We start from the raw sequence: 19,848 nt of genomic DNA, 5'->3' as shown, positions 1-19,848 counted from the left end.
AAAATATTATTTCTTTGATTTACTTAAAAGATAAATAAATCTTGGTAATTACTAGGTGTCACTCATGGGTTTTATTCATGATAAAATGAAACCTGTTTTAGTTAATAAGAACTGGAATGAGACAAATGATACTTTTATGTTTATATTTTTTTGCCACCATTGCTATTTGCAAAAATGCAGCCACAAAAAGTCATTAGTTATTGACCTAAAAAAAGTCTTAATAAAAAGATATCTATCAGCTTAAAAATAATTCCTTTGTGACACAGTATGAAAGGAAAAGGGGAGAAACTTATCAGTTTAGCAAAATTAATTATAGAAATAAATTACAAGGAGAATTTATGGTAAATGTAGTTAGCAATATAGTATATGAAGCTATAAAATAGCAAATCTGATTTGATGACTAATACTTTGTTTTTATTCTGCTTTCATTTCACTGAGGAAATAATGCTTATTTTGGAAGTCATGAAGACCTTAAAAAAGGAAGCTGATTATTCAGCATTATCAACTAATTTTAGACAAGTTTTACTCAATTGATTTGCATTTTTGTTAAAACTCTTTCAATATTTGGTCCCTAGGATAATAGTTTCTCATGGTTATCAATAAGTTAAATCCATACAATACTCTAAGTCTCTTTTAATTTATTTTTTTTCACATCTCTCTGACCATTAAATTTTGGAACATCTAAAAGCTTAGTTTTGTATATATTATCTGTTTACATTAACTTCTCCAGTAGTCTTAATGAATTCCAGAATTCTAAATGTATTCTTCACATTTTTTTTGACTAAGTGTAGATCTCCTTCTATGAGTTAGTATAATATAAAATCAATTTAATGGATTAAGACAAGAAGTATTAATAAATTTTAAAGTTTAAATCAGAAATTTGGATAAATTGAACTTAAGCAGTATTAAAATTTGTACTTTAAAGAACGAGGAAAAGTAGTTCACAATATAATAAAAAATATTTTAAAATCTCATATGTTGAATAAAAGCATAGTATCCAGAATGTATAAAAAACCCTTGCAACAAAAGTAATGTACAAATAACCCAATTAAGCAATCCAGTTGAAATTGTCAAAGTAGGAAAATACATTTCTATATAAATTAATATAATTAAATAATATATTGCCAAAAAGCATAAAACATTGCTCAACATTATTAGTCATTTAAGAAATGAAGATTAAAACCACTAGAGCACTGGCCAGATAGCTCGGTTGGAGCATCGTCCTGATACACAAAGGTTGCCAGTTCGAACCCTGGTCCTGTTCATATAGGAACACTCAATATTTCTGTTTATCTATCTCCTCTCCCTTCCTCTTTCTCTGATAATCTATGGATAAAATAATAATAATAATAATAATAATAATAATAATAAACTACAAGATCTCACATCACATTCACTAGGAAGACTTTAATCAAAAAGACAGAAAATAGCAAATTCTGACAATTATTTTGGAATCAAAATTTTTATATATTGTTTTAGGAATATAAAATAAGTCATTTGCTCTGGAAAATGTTGGACATTTTCTCAAAAAACGATAACAAAATTATTGTTTAGTCCAAAAGTTCTACTTCTAGTTTTATGCTCAGTACAATTGAAAATAAAAATCCACATAGAAACATGCATATCATGTTTATTGAACAATTATTCATAATACCCCAAAAGTGCAAACGACATCCATCAATTAATGAATGGATAAACAAATGTGTTATATACATAAAAGAATATATTTTATCCAAAGAGAAAAAAAAATTTTACATCATGAGTAAACTTTGAAAACATATTAAGTGGGAGACTTCAAATATAAAACACTGCAAAGTGTCTGGCCATGTAACTCAGAGCATTGTCTCGATACACCAAGTAAGGGTACATACGAGAATTAACCAATGAATACAGAAAGAAGTGGACCAACAAACTGATGTTTCTCTTTCTCTCACTCTTTCTCTAAAATCAATAGATTGAAAATTTTAAATTTTTTAAATAAAGTTTTAAAAGACCACATAGTGCATGATTTTATTATTATAAAGTATCAAAAACACAGCCAATTTTAGAGACAGACAGTACTTTAATAGTAGGCAATGGCTGCAGGAGGACATTGAAATAGTGCATGCTAATGAGTACTAAATCTCTATTTGGTTGGAAAAAACTCTGGGATTAATTAGAGGTAATGGTTGCATGACTTTATGAATAATCCTAAAAGCACTATATTGCAGGTTTATAAAAGTGATTTTTTAGTATGTAGATCTTATCTCAATTAAAAGAAATATATAAATAAATTCATAATTTGTTGCTTTCTTATTTAGGAAAGGTTTATTGGGTATTTAATGAATGTAAAAAGTATATTAACACCTATAATGAGCTTAAAATATTTTATATTTATAAAGAAAACATTAGAAATACAAATAACTATTTAAAATAAAAATTAATATACTATAAACAAAGCAAAGACAAATATCCTAAGTGTTCGATGTCGTAGATTTCTCACTAAATCAAGGAGATCTTAACAGGCCAATTGGAATTTTCCATTGGCATAGAATAACATGAATAAAGAAAAAAAATATAAAATCCAAAATATATAGGAAGCAAGAGATGGATTTTCTTATTCTTTAACTCCTTATCTTCCCCAGTAATCACTGGTGTTATAAAAGATATCCTATGCATAAGTTTAACTAATGTTTCCAATATTGATACTTTATATGCTTTAGAAAAATAATTAAATGAATGAGAGAAATGTAGCAGAATCTAGAATACAAATAAGTTCTAAACTATTATTTATTATGATTTTTACACATCATTATTACAAAAACTATTTCCAAAAACAATTAAATAAGAATATTACTAATGAGAAAATACATTTGAAAAAAAATTTACTATATGTTGTTAAACAGACAAATCAAAGGACATTGGTTGGGTTGTTCAGCTGAGCACTCCTTGTGTGGCATGTATAATAACAAAAGGACTTTAGTGTAATAAAATGAACTTACACTGTACTTTCAGGGCAATATTTCAATATTTAGAAAATGTTCATATTTTGACTTAATGGATAATAATGGGCAGATTGTAATGGCAGCATAAATAAAAGGGAATTTCATTTCTAAGTAACAATACATTGCAATTTTACCTAATACGAATATTACTTGAGCTGAATTAAATGTGGTTTGGAATTTATCCTCTGATCTCATAAAATAAATGTTTATGATGAAACAATATTAAAAATGTTTTGAATAAAACAATTAAAGAATATTATGAAATAAGAGTTGTAAAGTTTAAATAATCTATATAAATAAAAATGTAAATGTTCGGTTGTTCAAAATCTTAAATCTCTGAAAGTTCTTCACCAATTGCTTTGAAATTTTGAAGCAATGTTGCATTCAAATATGCACTCTTTTTTATATACCTACTATTATATAGATATAGATGTCACACCTGTGACAGGTAAAAACATTTTTTTTTAAAAAAAAACAGCACCATCTGTTGGATGTAAAAGCAACACACGCTATACTAAATATTTTATAATTCCATTTCAATATTTTTAATTTATGATTCATTTACATGCAGCCAGACTTGAGGATGCACGGTTGCTAGCATGGAGATCATGTTCTGCAACTTCAGATCTGCTTTGTTCTCAACAGAATGAATGCGACAGACTGAGAGTGGCTGAAAGACCAACAAGAAACAGCAGTTCGGCGTCAAACACAACTCCGTGCTCAGCAATCATGCTATTACAATCGCCTTGCATTCTGGTACAACCCAGCTGATGATTATAGTTTGACCCTGCATGTTCTCAATGGCACTATGACTAAAGTGTGTCCTTATTGCAAGGCTCTGAAATTTAATGGAGAAACAAAAGGAATGTGTTGTGCCACTGGAAAAATTAAACTGCCTCAACTTGGAGAACTGCCAGAGCCATTAAAAACTTTGCTTGCTGGATATACCACTGACTCAAAGCATTTCCTATCTAACATCAGGAAATAGAACTCATGCTTCCAAATGACATTGTTCGGCACAGAAATCTTAACAGCTCAATTCATGCCAACTTTCAAAGTGAAAGGACAAATTTATCATAAAGCCAGCTCCCTGCTTCAATTCCCAGATGGTCAACATAAATTCCTACGAATGTATTTCATAGGTGATGACAATGATGAATTGAATGCATGCTGCAGAATCTCTACCGGCATAAATAGGTCCATCATTTCCCAACTGCAAGAACTTCTTCATGAAAAAACAATTTAGTGCGTTTGTTCAAAACAGCAATTGACACGATGCCATCTGATACACACAAGATTGTTATTCATGCTGACAAAATGGCTGCTGGAGGACATGTGTGAAGATTCAATGCTCCAACTAGAGATGAAGTGGCAATTGTTATTTTTGGAGATCAATTCCAACCTAGAGATATTGTTCTTCATTAGAGAAATAATCAATTGACAAAACTTGCAGAAACTCATTGATGCTATGATGCCTTGCAATATCCAATCATTTTTTGGGATGGTGCCATTGGATATCACTTCAATGTTAAGATGATAAATCCAGTCAGTGGTAAAGAAACAAATATGAAATGCAGCACAATGAACTATTATTCATACCGATTAATGATTCAAGAGAATAAAGACAATCACATTTGAAATGCTGTCAACTGATTCACCAATACGTCATAGATATGTATGCTAAAATCGAAACAGAACATTTGATATTCATCCATTTGAATCAGACCAAGCTTCGCTCTGAAGAATACATTCATTTGCGAGATACAGTTGTAAATGACGGTAATACAACTAATGTTGGAAGACTAACGATTTTGCCATCTTCATATACAGGCAGTCCACATCATATGCATGAGTATGCTCAAGATGCAATTCAGGCCTGACCTGTGGTGGCGCAGTGTATAAAGTGTCGACCTGGAAATGCTGAGGTCGCCGGTTCAAAACCCTGGGCTTGCCTGGTCAAGGCACATATGGGAGTTGATGCTTCTTCCAGCTCCTCTCCCCTGTCTCTCTCTCCTCTCTCTGTCTCTCTCTCTCTCCCTCTCTCTCCTCTCTAAAATGAATAAATAAAATAAAATAAAAAATTAAAAGGAAAAAAAATGCTTAAAAAAAAAAAAGATGCAATTGCGTATGTTCATCACTAAGGGCATCCAGACCTATTCATTCCATTCACATACAATCCATCTTGGGACAATATACAGCAGATCTTACTTCCTGGCCTTTCGCTGGTGAATAGGCATGACATCACAGCACGTGTTTTCAGACAGAAGCTGAAATCGCTGGTGGATTTCATGGTAAAACATGAAGTGTTTGTTTCTGTGTACTCTAAAAAATTAATGAGCAATATTTGAGAAGCAACAATCTTGACAGGACCTTTCAAAGGTGAAGATGTCCTCATTCCTCACATTCCTATGATTCCAATGAATATGCCATTTCAATTTAAGAGATTGCAATTCCCAATTCGATTGGCATTTGCAATCACCATCAACAAAGCTCAGGCCAGTCATTAGAACTGTGCACTTTAGATCTACACACAAATTGCTTCTCACATGGACAATTATATGTTGTGTGTTCTAGAGTCAGCAAACCAGACAATCTCTGTATCTGCACAGACAATGGAACAACAAAAAATATTGTATACCGACAAGCATTGTGAAATTAAACATATTAGAAATGTGCGCTTTCTCTTTTCTTTCTTTTCCATTTAATCAGACTGAGCCACAGCAACACGTGGTCAGGTACAGTTAGTTTCCTATAAAAAAAAAAAAAAAAAGAAGAAGTGTCATTCTCAAGATTATACACAGAAAGAAATTATCAGAACAATCAAAATGGATTTTCATGACTATTTGCACCAGATTTTAGCTTATTTACAGATTCTTTTTTTCTGATTTGCCTTGGCTAAACAAAGTTAATTCTTACCAATAAAAATGAGAATATGGGGTAGATCTAGGTCATGGAGTTTATAAGAATGCAGATGGGTATTGACATGTTGATGAACAATGAAGGTTTGACTATGTAAGTATCATTACAATGATTTCCTCTAGAGCCATCTGGAGCTGTTTTTCAGATGTACCCCTGAGGACTCATCAGAGCCTCAAAGCAGTAATTATTTTCGTGCTAATCCAACTACTGTAATAGAATCTGCTGTTATTTCTACACCAGCAGTCTTTAAAAAGTTTTTCTTTAAAAATTGTTTATCAGGGATTGATGTGGGTACTGTTACTGTTTTACTTTTTCTCCTGAATTCTCACTGCTGCATATGTAGAAAATTGATGATGAAATGGAAAGAACAGTAATAAAGTAAAGAAGTTACTAGTTATAGTGTCAACAAATGTATATTTTTGTGTACACAAGCACACGTTCATTATATATTATACATCACATTCTTAGAGCAATAGAAATTATATTAGGGATTTTTATGGTTACGGATTATTTGGTTGTTTCCTTGAGAAACTTATAGTCCACTTGATACTTCTGAAATCCCATAAAATATAAATAATGTTATGATAATTTTTGAATACATGGATAAGAAAGGACTTAAGGTAAATCATTCAAATAATATCAAGTTGACAGTATTAAGCAGATAAATTATCCTCTATGAAAAGTAGCATTATAATCTTATAGGTCTAATACTAAATTGTAATCATAAATTTTTAATGGCTTATATTTTAAAATGAGTTAGTAATCCCTTGCTAGATAGCTTGGTTGGTTAAAGCATTGTCCTTACATGTAGAGGTTACCAGTTCAATCTTGATCTGGGCATATACAGAAACAGATCAATGTTTCTGTCTTTCCCTTCCTCTCTCTCTAAAATCAATACAATAGTTTTAAAAAAACAAATAAAATAAAATGAGTTACTAAGATTTTTAGGTATAATCAATTTTGAGATATTCAACACAATTTCAGAGACAGTAAGTGTACTGACCGTCAAGGTAACAAAATGTAAGGAAATCAGCATATTAATATTGATTTCAAGGCCTAATTTCAGTCCTGAATAGTCATTTCCCCCCAGCTGGTATGTGAGGATTGACAAGTCTTTAAATAACAATGATGGGAATAGGCTAGGTAAATTAGACTAAGATTATCTAATTCAAAATATCTTGCAGTAGAAAAAAAAAATCATTTCATTGAGTTTTATATATAAGAGAAAAACAACTTATGCAGAAAAAGAACTAAAAGGTACACTTCTAACTGAAGGCATTAGGAGCTGTTTGGAGAAAACTGTGAATACAAATAGCTTAGACTTCTTAGACCATGTCAATACCATCTGGAATGAAAGTTAGTGTGCTTTTTGAAGGAAAAATAATTTAAAATAAAAACAAAGAGTGTGAGAGAGAAGCAACCATTTCTTTTGGTAAAAGAAAATATATATATAATATAAAGAAAGCCATTTATAAAACTGACAACAGCATCCAAACAATACAGTATATACAAAACATTTGCAAGTAGTCCAAAAAGATTTTAATGAAAATGCTAAAGTAATATTCATTGACACAATTAATAATCTTTTGCAAGTATTTTTTTTTTTGTATTTTTCTGAAGCTGGAAACGGGGAGAGACAGTCAGACAGACTCCCACATGCGCCCAACCGGGATCCACCCGGCATGCCCAACAGGGGCGATGCTCTGCCCACCAGGGGGCGATGTTCTGCCCCTCCGGGGCATCGCTCTGCCGCGACCAGAGCCACTCTAGCGCCTGGGGCAGAGGCCAAGGAGCCATCCCCAGCGCTCGGGCCATCTTTGCTCCAATGGAACCTTGGCTGCGGGAAGGGAAGAGAGAGACAGAGAGGAAGGAGGGGGTGGGGGTGGAGAAGCAGATGGGCGCTTCTCCTATGTGCCCTGGCCGGGAATCAAACCCGGGTCCCCCGCACGCCAGGCCGACGCTCTACCGCTAAGCCAACTGGCCAGGGCCTCTTTTGCAAGTATTTTTAAAATTTATTTATTTTTTAGAGATGGTGACGAGAGAGAGAGAGTGAGAGAGAGAAAAGAGGGGGGATGAGTAGGAAGCATTAACTCCTGAACGTGCCTTGACCAGACAAGCCCGAGGTTTTGAACCTGTGACCTCAATGTTCCAGGTCAAAGTTTTATCCACTGTTCCACCACAAGTCAGTCTATCATTAATAATTTTTTAAATGAACAGTTATTGGACTCACAATTAAAAAATTATTTTCTGGGTTTGAGATTTTAAAATACCTTAAAATTCCTTTAAAATACTTAACATGCGACATGGCTAAAACTAAAAGCATGTCTTTTGCTTTTGGAAACAAATACAAAACAGTATTTTGAAAGAAAGTATAAGTTTGGACACAAACTTTAATTATAATTTATTGTTTTAATAAGACAGCCTTCATGCATGGTTTATGGCACCTTAGTGATTGCTGTTTGTCAGTTTCAGATGTTTCACCTAATGGATTCCAGTGCTTCTCATCAAGTAACTGGCAAAACACTCAATTTCCAAGGGAAAGGAATTGCCAATAAAATGTGCAATAAAATTATAAAAAATATCATTTGTACATACACACACTGCCAGTATATTGTATATCAACATGTAGGTTATGAGCTTTATTTTCATAGATTAGAAAATTAGATATGGAGAGAAGACTGAAATACATGAAAAAAGTTATGTTATCTGTAAATATATTCTTAACCTTTTAAATATAATAACTTGGAGTATTTTACCATGTATTAAATATATCATTTATCATTAGTTTCTTTTCATTTTTCTATAAATACCTTGATTGGCTTTTCTAAGATAAATTAAAATACAAAATTATAGTGTAAACTATTTGTACTAGAATTTGAAGCAGAGAAAATAAATTTTAAAAAGTGATATGACAAAGAGCTTTTGATTGGCATCAAGTATTATTTTTAAATAAAGAAATGCCCCATTAATAGTTACTTGAGCCTGACCAGGCAGTGGCGCAGTGGATAGAGAGTCGGACTGGAATGTGGAAGACCCAGGTTCGAGACCTCGAGGTCACCAGATTGAGCACAGGCTTATCTGGTTTGAGCAAGACTCACCAGCTTGAGCTCAAGGTCGCTGGCTCGAGCAAGGAGTCACTGGGTCTGCTGTAGCCCCCCCCCCACCCCCGTCAAGGCACATATGAGAAAGAAGTCAATGAACAACTAGGGTGCCACAACAAGTAATCTGTGCTTCTCATCTCTTTCTTTTCCTGTTTGTCTGTCTCTATCTGTCCCTCTGTCTGACTCTGTTTGTCACAAAAAAAGAAAAAAATAGTTATTTGATAGTGAATCTAATGCTGTGGAAGTAATAAAAGAATTTTATGTAGTTAACGCTAAATTAGCAAGAACAATGAAAGAAAAAGAAAGTTCTATTAGATTCTTTAGGAAAGTGTCCATACAAATATTTATATATTTATATAATATATATTATATGTATTATGAAGTAGGTTGCTCTGGCTTTAAAGAGGAATGAATAGGAGTTTGTATAAGGAGTGGTGTATCTGAAAACTAGGAGGGAAGCCACAGTTTGAAAGTATTGATTTTCTGGAGATAAAGATAAAATCATATAGTTTTAGCATTGAGTACGAAAACAGTTGTTGGATGTTTTTAGCGACAAATTGAACACACCCACACACCCACACACCCACAACTATTTCAGTGAAAAAACTTCAAGAATAATCCATTTTGATTTGTAGAAAAATATAGTGATATGTTGTAAGTGTCTACTCCATGAGGCCATTATTCTCACTAACCAGGAAATACATGAATAAACCGACTCCCATCTACTCAGCCTACCTGACCTGAACTGAAGGACAGGTCATAAATTCCATTATAACCATGCACATATAGTATAAACAAAAAAATAGTAACGATAACAACAAACAGCCAGTCTGCAGGGAATCACAAAGCTAAAAGGTTCCTGTGCACAGAGAAGCAGATCTGAAAAAAACAGAAGAGACTGAATTCCTGACCATCTTCCTTCCCCTAGTTTTCATCCCTTTAAGGTCTACCTAAATTTCCTTCTCTTTCATAAGTTAGATTCTGATGTGACTTTTGATAAAATTCAAATCACAGCTAATGTTTATATGAACTGGGCTTATGATACTTCTAAGCCAAGGGTCAGGAAACTATGGCTCGCGAGCCAGATGTGGCTCTTTTGATGGCTGCATCTGGCTTGCAGACAAATCTTTAATAAAAAATAATAACATTAAAAATATAAAACATTCTCATGTATTTCAATTCATTCATTTCCTACTGCTCATGTTCATGGTTGTAAGTGGCTGGAGCCAATCACAGCTGTCCTCTGGGACAATACCAAATTTTTATTGGATAATGCATAACATACACAGGTCCTTGTATGGATCTCATGGAATTACATCTTAAAATATGTGGCATTCATGGCTCTCTCAGCCAAAAAGGTTCCCGACCCCTGTTCTAACCAAAAATACCTCAACTCAAAAACTTTGTTAATACAGAGATATGTCTGGGTTACCCTAATTTAAATATAAAGATAAATTTATGTTAATTTTTGAGTATAGAAAAATAATTCAGTGTTCTGAAGTCCATCCAAATAGCCAGAAAGGCTGAGTAGATTTATAACTGAAAGTACAGGGGGAAGTGGAAGATTGTAGTGAGGGGATAATCGGTGATAGACAGAAACTTCACTTTTGATGATAAACACACAATATAGATAATGTATTTAGAACTGTGCACCTGAATTCTATACAATTTTGTTAAGTAATGTAACCCAATAAACTCAATTAAAAATAGCTCAGAAAAAATATTTCTTTAACAAAGAGCTACAAAAAATATAAAACAAAGTATCCTAAAAAAATTGAAAGTACAGGTCCTGGCCAGTTGGCTCAGTGGTAGAGTGTTGGCCTGGCGTGCAGGAGTCCCAGGTTCGATTCCCGGCCTGGGCACACAGGAGAGGCGCCCATCTGCTTCTCCACCTCTCTCCCTCTCCTTCTTCTCTGTCTCTCTCTTCCCCTCCTGCAGCCAAGGCTCCATTGGAGCAAAGTTGGCCCGGGCACTGAGGATGGCTCTATGGCCTTTGCTTCAGGCACTAGAATGGCTCTGGTTGCAATGGAGCGATGCCCCAGATGGGCAGAGCATTGCCCTCTGGTGGGCATGCCGGGTGGACCCTGGTTGGGTGCATGCGGGAGTCTGTCTGACTGCCTCCCCATTTCCAACTACAGAAAAATACAAAAAAAAAAAATTGAAAGTACAAACAGTGAATACAGCTTACAATGACGTTGAGGACAATGATTCATTGTGGGTGGAGTGCAGAGCACATTCCTAGCATCTGTGGCTGATGCATGCTGTGAGAATACTCCAGCTCCCAGAACTCTCCTGGGCATACCCAGGAAAGGAGTTCGCCTGCTATAAGGAAGTGACTCAGTGCCAACCAAGAAGCTCCCTGATCTTTTCAGCCATTGGCTTTGAGGAACACGCTGTAACACCCTATAGGCTGAACCCATGTATATTAGCTAGCTTACTTCCTGAATAAAGTGGATCTGCGTCACTGAAGCTGGTCCCAGAGTTTGGTCTTTGCATCTCCGTCATCCTCACCCCTGGCAGGACTTGTCCACAACTGTTGCCCAATATGGGGCAGGGACATAACCAGCATCCAAGGGACAAGTGAGTGACCCCCTGCAATGGGAAACCTTCTCTCCCACTCTCTAGCCCCACAGGCTCGAGCCCTGCACACCCTATTGCAGAGTAGGCGAGTTAAAGTTAGTGAAAAGGATCTCTGTACTTATTGGGAGATTCTCTCTGGTCTCAATCCCTGGATTGAGGACGCAACTCTCTGGGACCCGAATACTTGGGGCCCGAGCTTTCCTGAACGTCCATTCGGCCGAAGTACATGGGGGACAAACCTTCCCTCTCAGCCTCATTCCTGCCCTGCTAGCGATACATGCCTGTCTGACCAGTGCTCCTCCTGGGGACCCTCCTCCAGTGCCAAAAATATTACAGGCTACCCCTCTCTCTGGGAGCCCCTACCTTCCTATTTACCCCTCTCCGTTTAGGAAAGTAGTTTAACCTCCAAGTTTGACAAAATCGCGGCTGAGCACGCAAAAATGAAACCAACCGAATTGCTAACTGAACCATCAGCTCTGCCCTGGGGAAAACGCAGAAGTCGCTACTTCCGCATTCCCTGCCGGGGCTCAATGCCCCACCCCAGCCTCTCAGATGCCATTTTCTACCCCAGCTTTAACTCCAACACGTGTTCCCGCTGCAGACCCATGGGCCAGCCTATACGCCCCCATGTGTCTTTTTTCTTTCTGTATGTCTGTCTTGTCTATTTTTCTGTATCTCTAACTCTTTCTCTCCCGCCCTCATTCATATCCAACATCTACCCCTCTTCTGCACAGCATGCTTGTGTTTAATAGATGCCAGCCGGTCCTATTGTGGAATAGTGTTCAAAGCACAAACAGAAGGCACTAAATTCCACAAATTTAGCTATGAGGGATCCGTAAAAGTAGGTGAACTACTAGCCATTTACTACATGCTATGCCTTTGGCAACATGGCCCCCTTAACATTTTTTCATATAGTGTTTATGCCGTACAAACAATCAAAGGCCTTGCCCATTCCACCTTTTGGCCCAAGCAGACATTGCTAGATAGGGCTCTCAGCCAGTTTAAAGAACTGTTAGAGGAGCGTCAAAACCCTTGGTATATTCAGCATCTTGGCTCCCATTCTGGCTTGCCTGGCCCCCTAGCGGCAGGCAACACACAAGTTGATCATCTAGTTTTAACAGTCTCCTCTATTGAGCAAGCCAGACAACTTCATGCCCGGTTTCATATGTCTGCCCATTCTCTCAAATCTCTCTTTCCCCATCTCACTCACGCAACCTGCAAACACCTTGTTTGCGTATGTAAACAGTACGGGTCCTTACTACCCTTAGGCCCCCTACAACCACAGGATATCAACCCTCAAGGTTTAGCCTATTGCTGTGTGGCAAATAGACGTCATTCATGTCCCCCAATTTGGCAAACTCCGCTACATACACGTAGCAGTAGACACCTTCTCCAGAGCCGTCTCGGCCACGGCCCTAGCAGGAGAAAAAACTACACATGCAATTCGTGCACTTCGACAGGCCATGCTTTGCCTTGGTGTACCTTGGGAAATTAAAACTGGCAATGGGCCCTGTTATACCAGCAGCCAATTTAAAGCCTTTTGTTCCCAACAGCAAATCACACACCACCTTGGCATTCCTTATAATCCCCAAGGACAAGCCATTGTAGAATGGTGACACAGAGACACTGAGCTTCAAATTCAAAAAGAAAGGGGGGATACGCCCTGGGCCTCACCAGGAGAGGTGCTCCTCAGTGCTATATTCAGTCTCAATTATTTAACTTTTGATTCTGAAGGAGTAACTCCTGCTTATAAACATTGGGGAGCCCTTCATAGCCAACTGACCCCGTTGCTGTTAGTTCGCTGGGAGGACCCAGCCACAGCTCAGTGGCAGGGACCGCACCCTCTTCTAACACAAGGAAGAGGTTATGTTTCTGTTTTTCCAGAAAATTACCCACATCCAATTTGGATCCCAGGAAGGAATGTATGGCCACTCCCGGCGTCCCAAGATGACCCACCAACGATGCCTCCAACACCTGATAACCCTCCAGTTCAGGAGATGGCCAGCTTCAGCATTGAACAGCTGCCTGGAGGAGGGTCACCTCTTTGCCCGTTCCTGTATGATGAACATCTAAGAACACTCCCGAGAGAAGGAATTCCCTGGAAAGACTGCCGCATTGCCTCTGGCCCGGATGCACAGACCATCAACCTCGGAGTTTGACATCGGAGACTGAGAGACGGAATGCAACCATATGCAGTACGCAGCCCACAGCAAGCCATCCGTTCCGTGTTTGGATGCTGGGACCTTTGTGGGAAGGGGGAATGCATGGACCTACGTCCATTTTTTTACAATCAGAATGGAACTGTGTTTAATGGCACTGGGAAGATCTCTGTAAAGGAATCCCCTGTTTAAGACCCCCATTCTGTTTCCTAACTAGTCAAACATTACAGAAGCTTGCCTCATTGTTTAATCCAGCTAATCTATTAGCATATAGTATAATAGGTATTATAGTTGTTTTAGTTCTACTAGGGTTCTGTTGCATAATGTGTAGCATTCAGAAGTTATAACAACAGCAAGCTGTCATTCATCAAGTCCAATTGGCCTTAATTAAAAGGGAAGTGGGAGATGCGGGTGGAGTGCAGAGCGCATTCCTAGCATCTGTTGCTGATGCAATGCTGTGAGAATACTCCAGTTCCCAGAAGCCTCCTGGGCATACTCAGGAGAGGAGCTCGCCTGCTATAAGGAAGTGACTCAGCGCCAACCACGCAGCTCCTTGATCTTTTCAGCCATTGCCTTTGAAGAACACACTGTAACACCCTATAGGCTGAACCTGTGTATATAAGCTAGTTTACTTCCTGAATAAAGCGGATCTGAACCTGGTCTCCGTCGTCCTCACCTGTGGCAGGATTTGTCCACAATTCTTAAACAGAACAAGTGGATTGTTCTAACAGTACAACAAATGATACCTGATATTTGATCCCAAAACAGGGTTTCCTCAAAATCTGCCTTACTCAAGTTTTTCTTAGTGTTGTTTGAATGAAACTAAGTAATGACACTTTTTTTTATTTTTAGCATGAAGTACAATTCTGCAAATATGAGTGATTTCAACACATGTAAAATCCTCTGGGGATTCTTTGCACATTTAAGAATGACTACTAGCAGCAGACAATGACAATAATAACTAATAGTGAGCTATTAGATACAGTATAACAAATTACATTTGAGCGTTTTGGATGTAGAGTTAATTTAATTCTGATAACAAATCTATAAATCAGTTATTATTTTTAGTCAGCTTCAAGTGAAGAAGCATTGAGGCACAGGTAAATTGCTTGGGTAAAGGAGGGAGCAAATCAATCAGTCTGAGTTTAAACCTTGGTCCCTTACCTCCCAAGTCTATCTTTAAAAGCCTTAGGTTATACCTCCTCCTCAATATGGACCATGGTGAGACAGAAAGATCATTGAGCCTGAAGTTAAAATACCTAATTTCTGTTCTTATTTCTGCTAATCTTACCTCTTTACTTCAGTTTTCTTTATCCGTACACTAGAAATGAAACGTTGCTTCTTGAGGACTCAAATATGATGACATAAGTGTAAAGTGCTTAATGAAATGAAAAGTTTTATTAAAACAGCTTTGCATTCCTTTTGGATTACCCTGACTAGTGCCACAGTGATTGAAAAGTATTTCAATTCTTTTTTATTTTTATTTTATATTTTTGTATTTTTCCGAAGTTAGAGGCAGAGAGACAGACTCCTGCATGTGCTCAACCGGCATCCACCCAGCATGCCCACCAGGGGGCTATGCTCTGCCCATCTGGGCCATTGCCCCTTTGTGGCCAGAGCCATTCTAACTCCTGAGTGGAGGCCATGGAGCCCGTCCTCAGCGCCCAGGCCAACTTTGCTTCAATAGAGCCTTGGCTGCAGGAGAGGAAGAGAGAGATAGAGAAAAAGGAAAGGGGGAAGGGTGGAGAAGCAGATGGGTGCTTCTCCTGTATGCCTTGGCTGGGAATCGAACCAGCGACTTTCACACGCCAGACCGACACTCTACCGCTGATCCAACCACTCAGGGCCAAAAAATATATTCTTAATAATTACTTGTGAATAGATTATAAAAGTTGTGTTGAAGCAGAAAAAATATTATGTAGTTTTAGCCCAGAAGGAAAAAAAAATTAAACCACTAACAGAAAAAGAAAACTAGAAGAGTCAGCTTTTGTGAACAGATGAAGACCTGGTATGTGGGGTAATTGAGCCCTACAATTGCTTCCCTCGGTGTTTGCCTGGAGACATTTTCCAGAAATAAGTACAGCAAATGTAAACCCCAGAAGAGCACAGTGGTCTTACTGAGTTGAGAAATAAACTTATTGTGTTAAGGTTCAGTTAGCTAGAATGTATGGAGTAGAATGTCAACAGGAAAAAACTGGATGACATCTTAGCTCCAGAAACAAACATGAGGTTTGTAGAGACTTTCTGAATACAGACTGATCATGGGATTCATGAAATTTCATAAGGCTTAGTAGGGATATACCAGGAAGTATTAAAGTTATTAATTCCCAGATTTTACACAGTCCAATCAGAATTAAAGTCCCAACTGGCCAGAGTCAAGAGACATTGAAACTGGAAATAAGCATGGTATATTAATGATTTACTGATCTTACCCTGACTAGCGATATAATCAAGCTAAATAAGGATGTATTAATAAAGTAAGCACATAAAAGATTCTCTATAAAATGTGAAATCCAGTTTGTTGCTCTTATATCCATGATTTAATATTACTACTTTAGTGATCACAGTTATTTACTCTGTTATAAATCAAAAGTATATAATTAATCTGTATATATAATCTGGCCAACTTCTCATTATATTTAAAAGGCCTGTTCCCCTCTGGCTTATGAGGCACATGAAGGTTTATCATCTGAGTGAGAAGAATAAGTATAAGCAGGTACCACACTTCAGCGCCCCTCCCTAGCTCCCACTATGCTGAGACTTGCTGTTCTGACTTTTGCTCCACCCAAGAGGACAATCTGACTGTGGGAATGTGTGAAAACTTGCCACGCAAAACAAAAATCTTAATTTATAAATTACTTGCTAGCTTCCATTTCTGTAGCAATCAAGTAAACAAACTCCAACCTTCAGACATGCCAGTCCTGGTAAAGTTGTTGACCTTCAATAACAAACTGGGCTGGCTTCCATTTGCCCCCAGAAAAAAACCTCTCAACCCTCTTCTTTTGATTTCTTTGTTCTATTTTTCTTCATGCTCCCTCCTTCTTCCTCCTTATAAAAACCCATGACTGAAAAAGACCAAAAGAGAAATATGGGTTTTTCAGGATAGGAGTCCCCCATATTCTCATGTGGTTCCCACTTGAATAAATCTGTTTGTTCTTTATTTTCTTATCAGCACTTGTGTCATGTAAATGGTTTTCAGGGGACAGGCAGCTGGATCAGCAGTCTGTGTATGTGTGTGTGTTTTCAGTTTTAATATCACTGAGTATCCAGGGTATTTTTCAGAGCCTCACAGCCTTAGAATATGGGCCAATGGAGTAATACCTTAAAAAAAAAAACTTTTAGCCTGACCTGTGGTGGCGCAGTGGATAAAGCACTGACCTGGAACACTGAGGTTGCTGGTTCAAAACCCTGGGCTTGCCTGGTCAAGGCACATATGGGAGTTGATGTTTTCCACTCCTTCCCCTTCTTTCTCTCTCTCACTCTCTCTCTCCTGTCTCTATAAAAATTAATAAAAATATCTCAAAAAGAAAAAAAATAATGTAATTAAAAAAACCTTTTAAAACAAAATTGAAGATATAAAGCTGGTATGCAAGTTTCTTATATGCCTGCCTTCTAACAAATTTTCTTTGTTAAAAGAGAAGCAAAATTCACTATTTACCAATGAAGCACCTGTAATAATTAGCAACAAATAAAAGATTACTTGGCATAAAAGAAACAGAAAAATCTCACCCAAAGATAGTAGAAATGTTTATTATAAAAACATACAGACTTAGAAACTAATAAAAAGATTGACTTAGATGGCAAATGTTTTGAAAAAGGTTATTACATGTAGCAAATGAATTTAAAAAACATAAAACTGGAAATTCTAGAGGTCAAAATGAATATGTAAGATTTATAAAATAACTATTAAAGGGTTTAACAGCATATTAGACACTTTAGAAAAAGAAATGAATGAACTACACAAAATGAGAGAGAAAAAAGAATTGACTCAGTAACTTTTAAGGAATATATGTAATTAGAGTAGTAGAAAGAGTAATAAAAATATATTAATAAATATTTGACAATTGTTCCAAATTCATAAAAACTAAAACCCACAGATATAGAATATTACAGAAGCCAAATCAGGATAACTGGGAAACATAACATCAGACATTTAATGAAGATAGGTAACCTAAAGAAAAATATTTTACAAACAACGTGAGGGGAAACACGGAATGTTAGAGAAAATAAATGGTAAAAATAAGAGCAGATTTTTTATAATAAGTCATATAATTCAGAGAGAAATAAAAAAAAAAAGCAATAAATTCATATGAACCATTTTGGAGATTAAATTTGTAAGAAATGAGGTGATAAAAAATATTTTGTGCTTTTTTTTAAGAAAGAGATAAATACAGTTTGAAATATAAAAATAGTTTATCAACATGATGTTTTATAATTAGATCTTAAAAATATTTAATATGAGCATTTAATAAATATTTTATATAATTTTTAAAATATCCTTTAAATGTTTAGTAATTCAATTTAAATTATATATACTTTTATTCAATCCAATATTTATTTTTATATCATCTTGCATTCTTATGAAACCATTTTGTCTGCCTTTTTTTGATTATGTTATCTTTCGATATATATCTATCCATCTTTATATATCTTTGTTTTTCTATCACTTCCATGAATACATCCATTTTTCCCTCCATTCTTATAGCTGTCTATCTATTCAACTATAAGAAGAAGGATATACATGAATATGTAATCATGTTTTTCTGGTGATTAATACTTATGTCTGCAAGGGAATATTTTGAAGATTTTTTCAAAGTTACTTTCAAGCTGTGTTTGCATTGCTTTTACTTGAGTATACATAATCTTATTAACATTATGGTACTATTAGAATGATTATGTTATTAAATTTTACAGAGGAAAAAGATGCTTATTTGTAACATCAGGTTTACTGCCATTAGTGCTTGCCTCACAGTGCTTAGTATATTGAGCAGCATGTATCAACATTCTTATTATGCACATAGTAATTCCTTGCTAAATGAAAAAGACATTTTTAGAAAATGTAGTTCAGAGAAAGAATGCATTAAGCAATCACAGTGAGAAGCTAGAAGAAATAGCTGTTATAAGGCTGTACCTCAGAATATTTCTGCAATCACTCTTGGTATGTATAATATCCCATGCTGTTCAACAGGTTGGCTAAGAATTCACATTGTTTTACATGCTTATAACTGCATACAAGTAAATTTACTTCGTTGTTTAAATAAATAGCTTTATATTATGAGATGTTTTAATTCATTATTGAAGAGAAAAATATAGAACACTACTGATCAATATGCCTGATGCTTATTATTTATTGTTATCTAAGTTGAATTTGGTCAGTAAATTTTTTTCAAAGTAATTAGATAGATTTAAACTGTATCAACCTTTAGAAAATGTCTATTAATGAGAAGCTAGCCCTGTCATTGAGCATAATTATGCTGTTTTGACCAAGCATCTTTCAACTTATAAAAAAAATTGTTTATGTGAAAGTTTAGACCTTAGATTTTTTTTGGTTTCTATGTATATTTATTATATTGCAAATATTATGAAGGATAATACCACATGTTAAGCTTTTTAGCATAATATTTCACTAGCTGTTAGTCTTCTGCAAGGAAGCCTGATGAAGACCTTATATTTTATTTACAAATGATTTTTAGTTCAAGAGTCTTATAATATTCCCAAATGACTTGTTCTGTTTTTACTTTCATCTAACTGCAACAAATTTGCAGGTTTGAACTGGCACATACTTTGCCTGGCACTATTATTTTAGACAATCAGCTTGCATTTCATAGTTATTTCTGTAATATTTAAGAACCTCGTTGAGAGAAACCTCATCTATCATGTCAGTAGGGAAAAAAACAAAAACAAAAACGAAAACAACAACAACAACATATTATATATATATATTATATATATATTATATATATATATAATATGTATATATTTTAGAAAATGTCTACTAATGAGAAGCTAGCCCTGTCATTGAGCATAATTATGCTGTTTTGACCAAGCAACTTTCAATATGAACATATTGTATATATATATATAATATGTTCATTACTTATGGAC

Source organism: Saccopteryx leptura, chromosome 8 (genome assembly GCF_036850995.1).
Source record: "Saccopteryx leptura isolate mSacLep1 chromosome 8, mSacLep1_pri_phased_curated, whole genome shotgun sequence".
Classification (NCBI taxonomy): domain Eukaryota; kingdom Metazoa; phylum Chordata; class Mammalia; order Chiroptera; family Emballonuridae; genus Saccopteryx; species Saccopteryx leptura.
The sequence above is the reverse complement of the archived record's forward strand: the minus strand, read 5'-3'. Positions refer to the sequence as shown.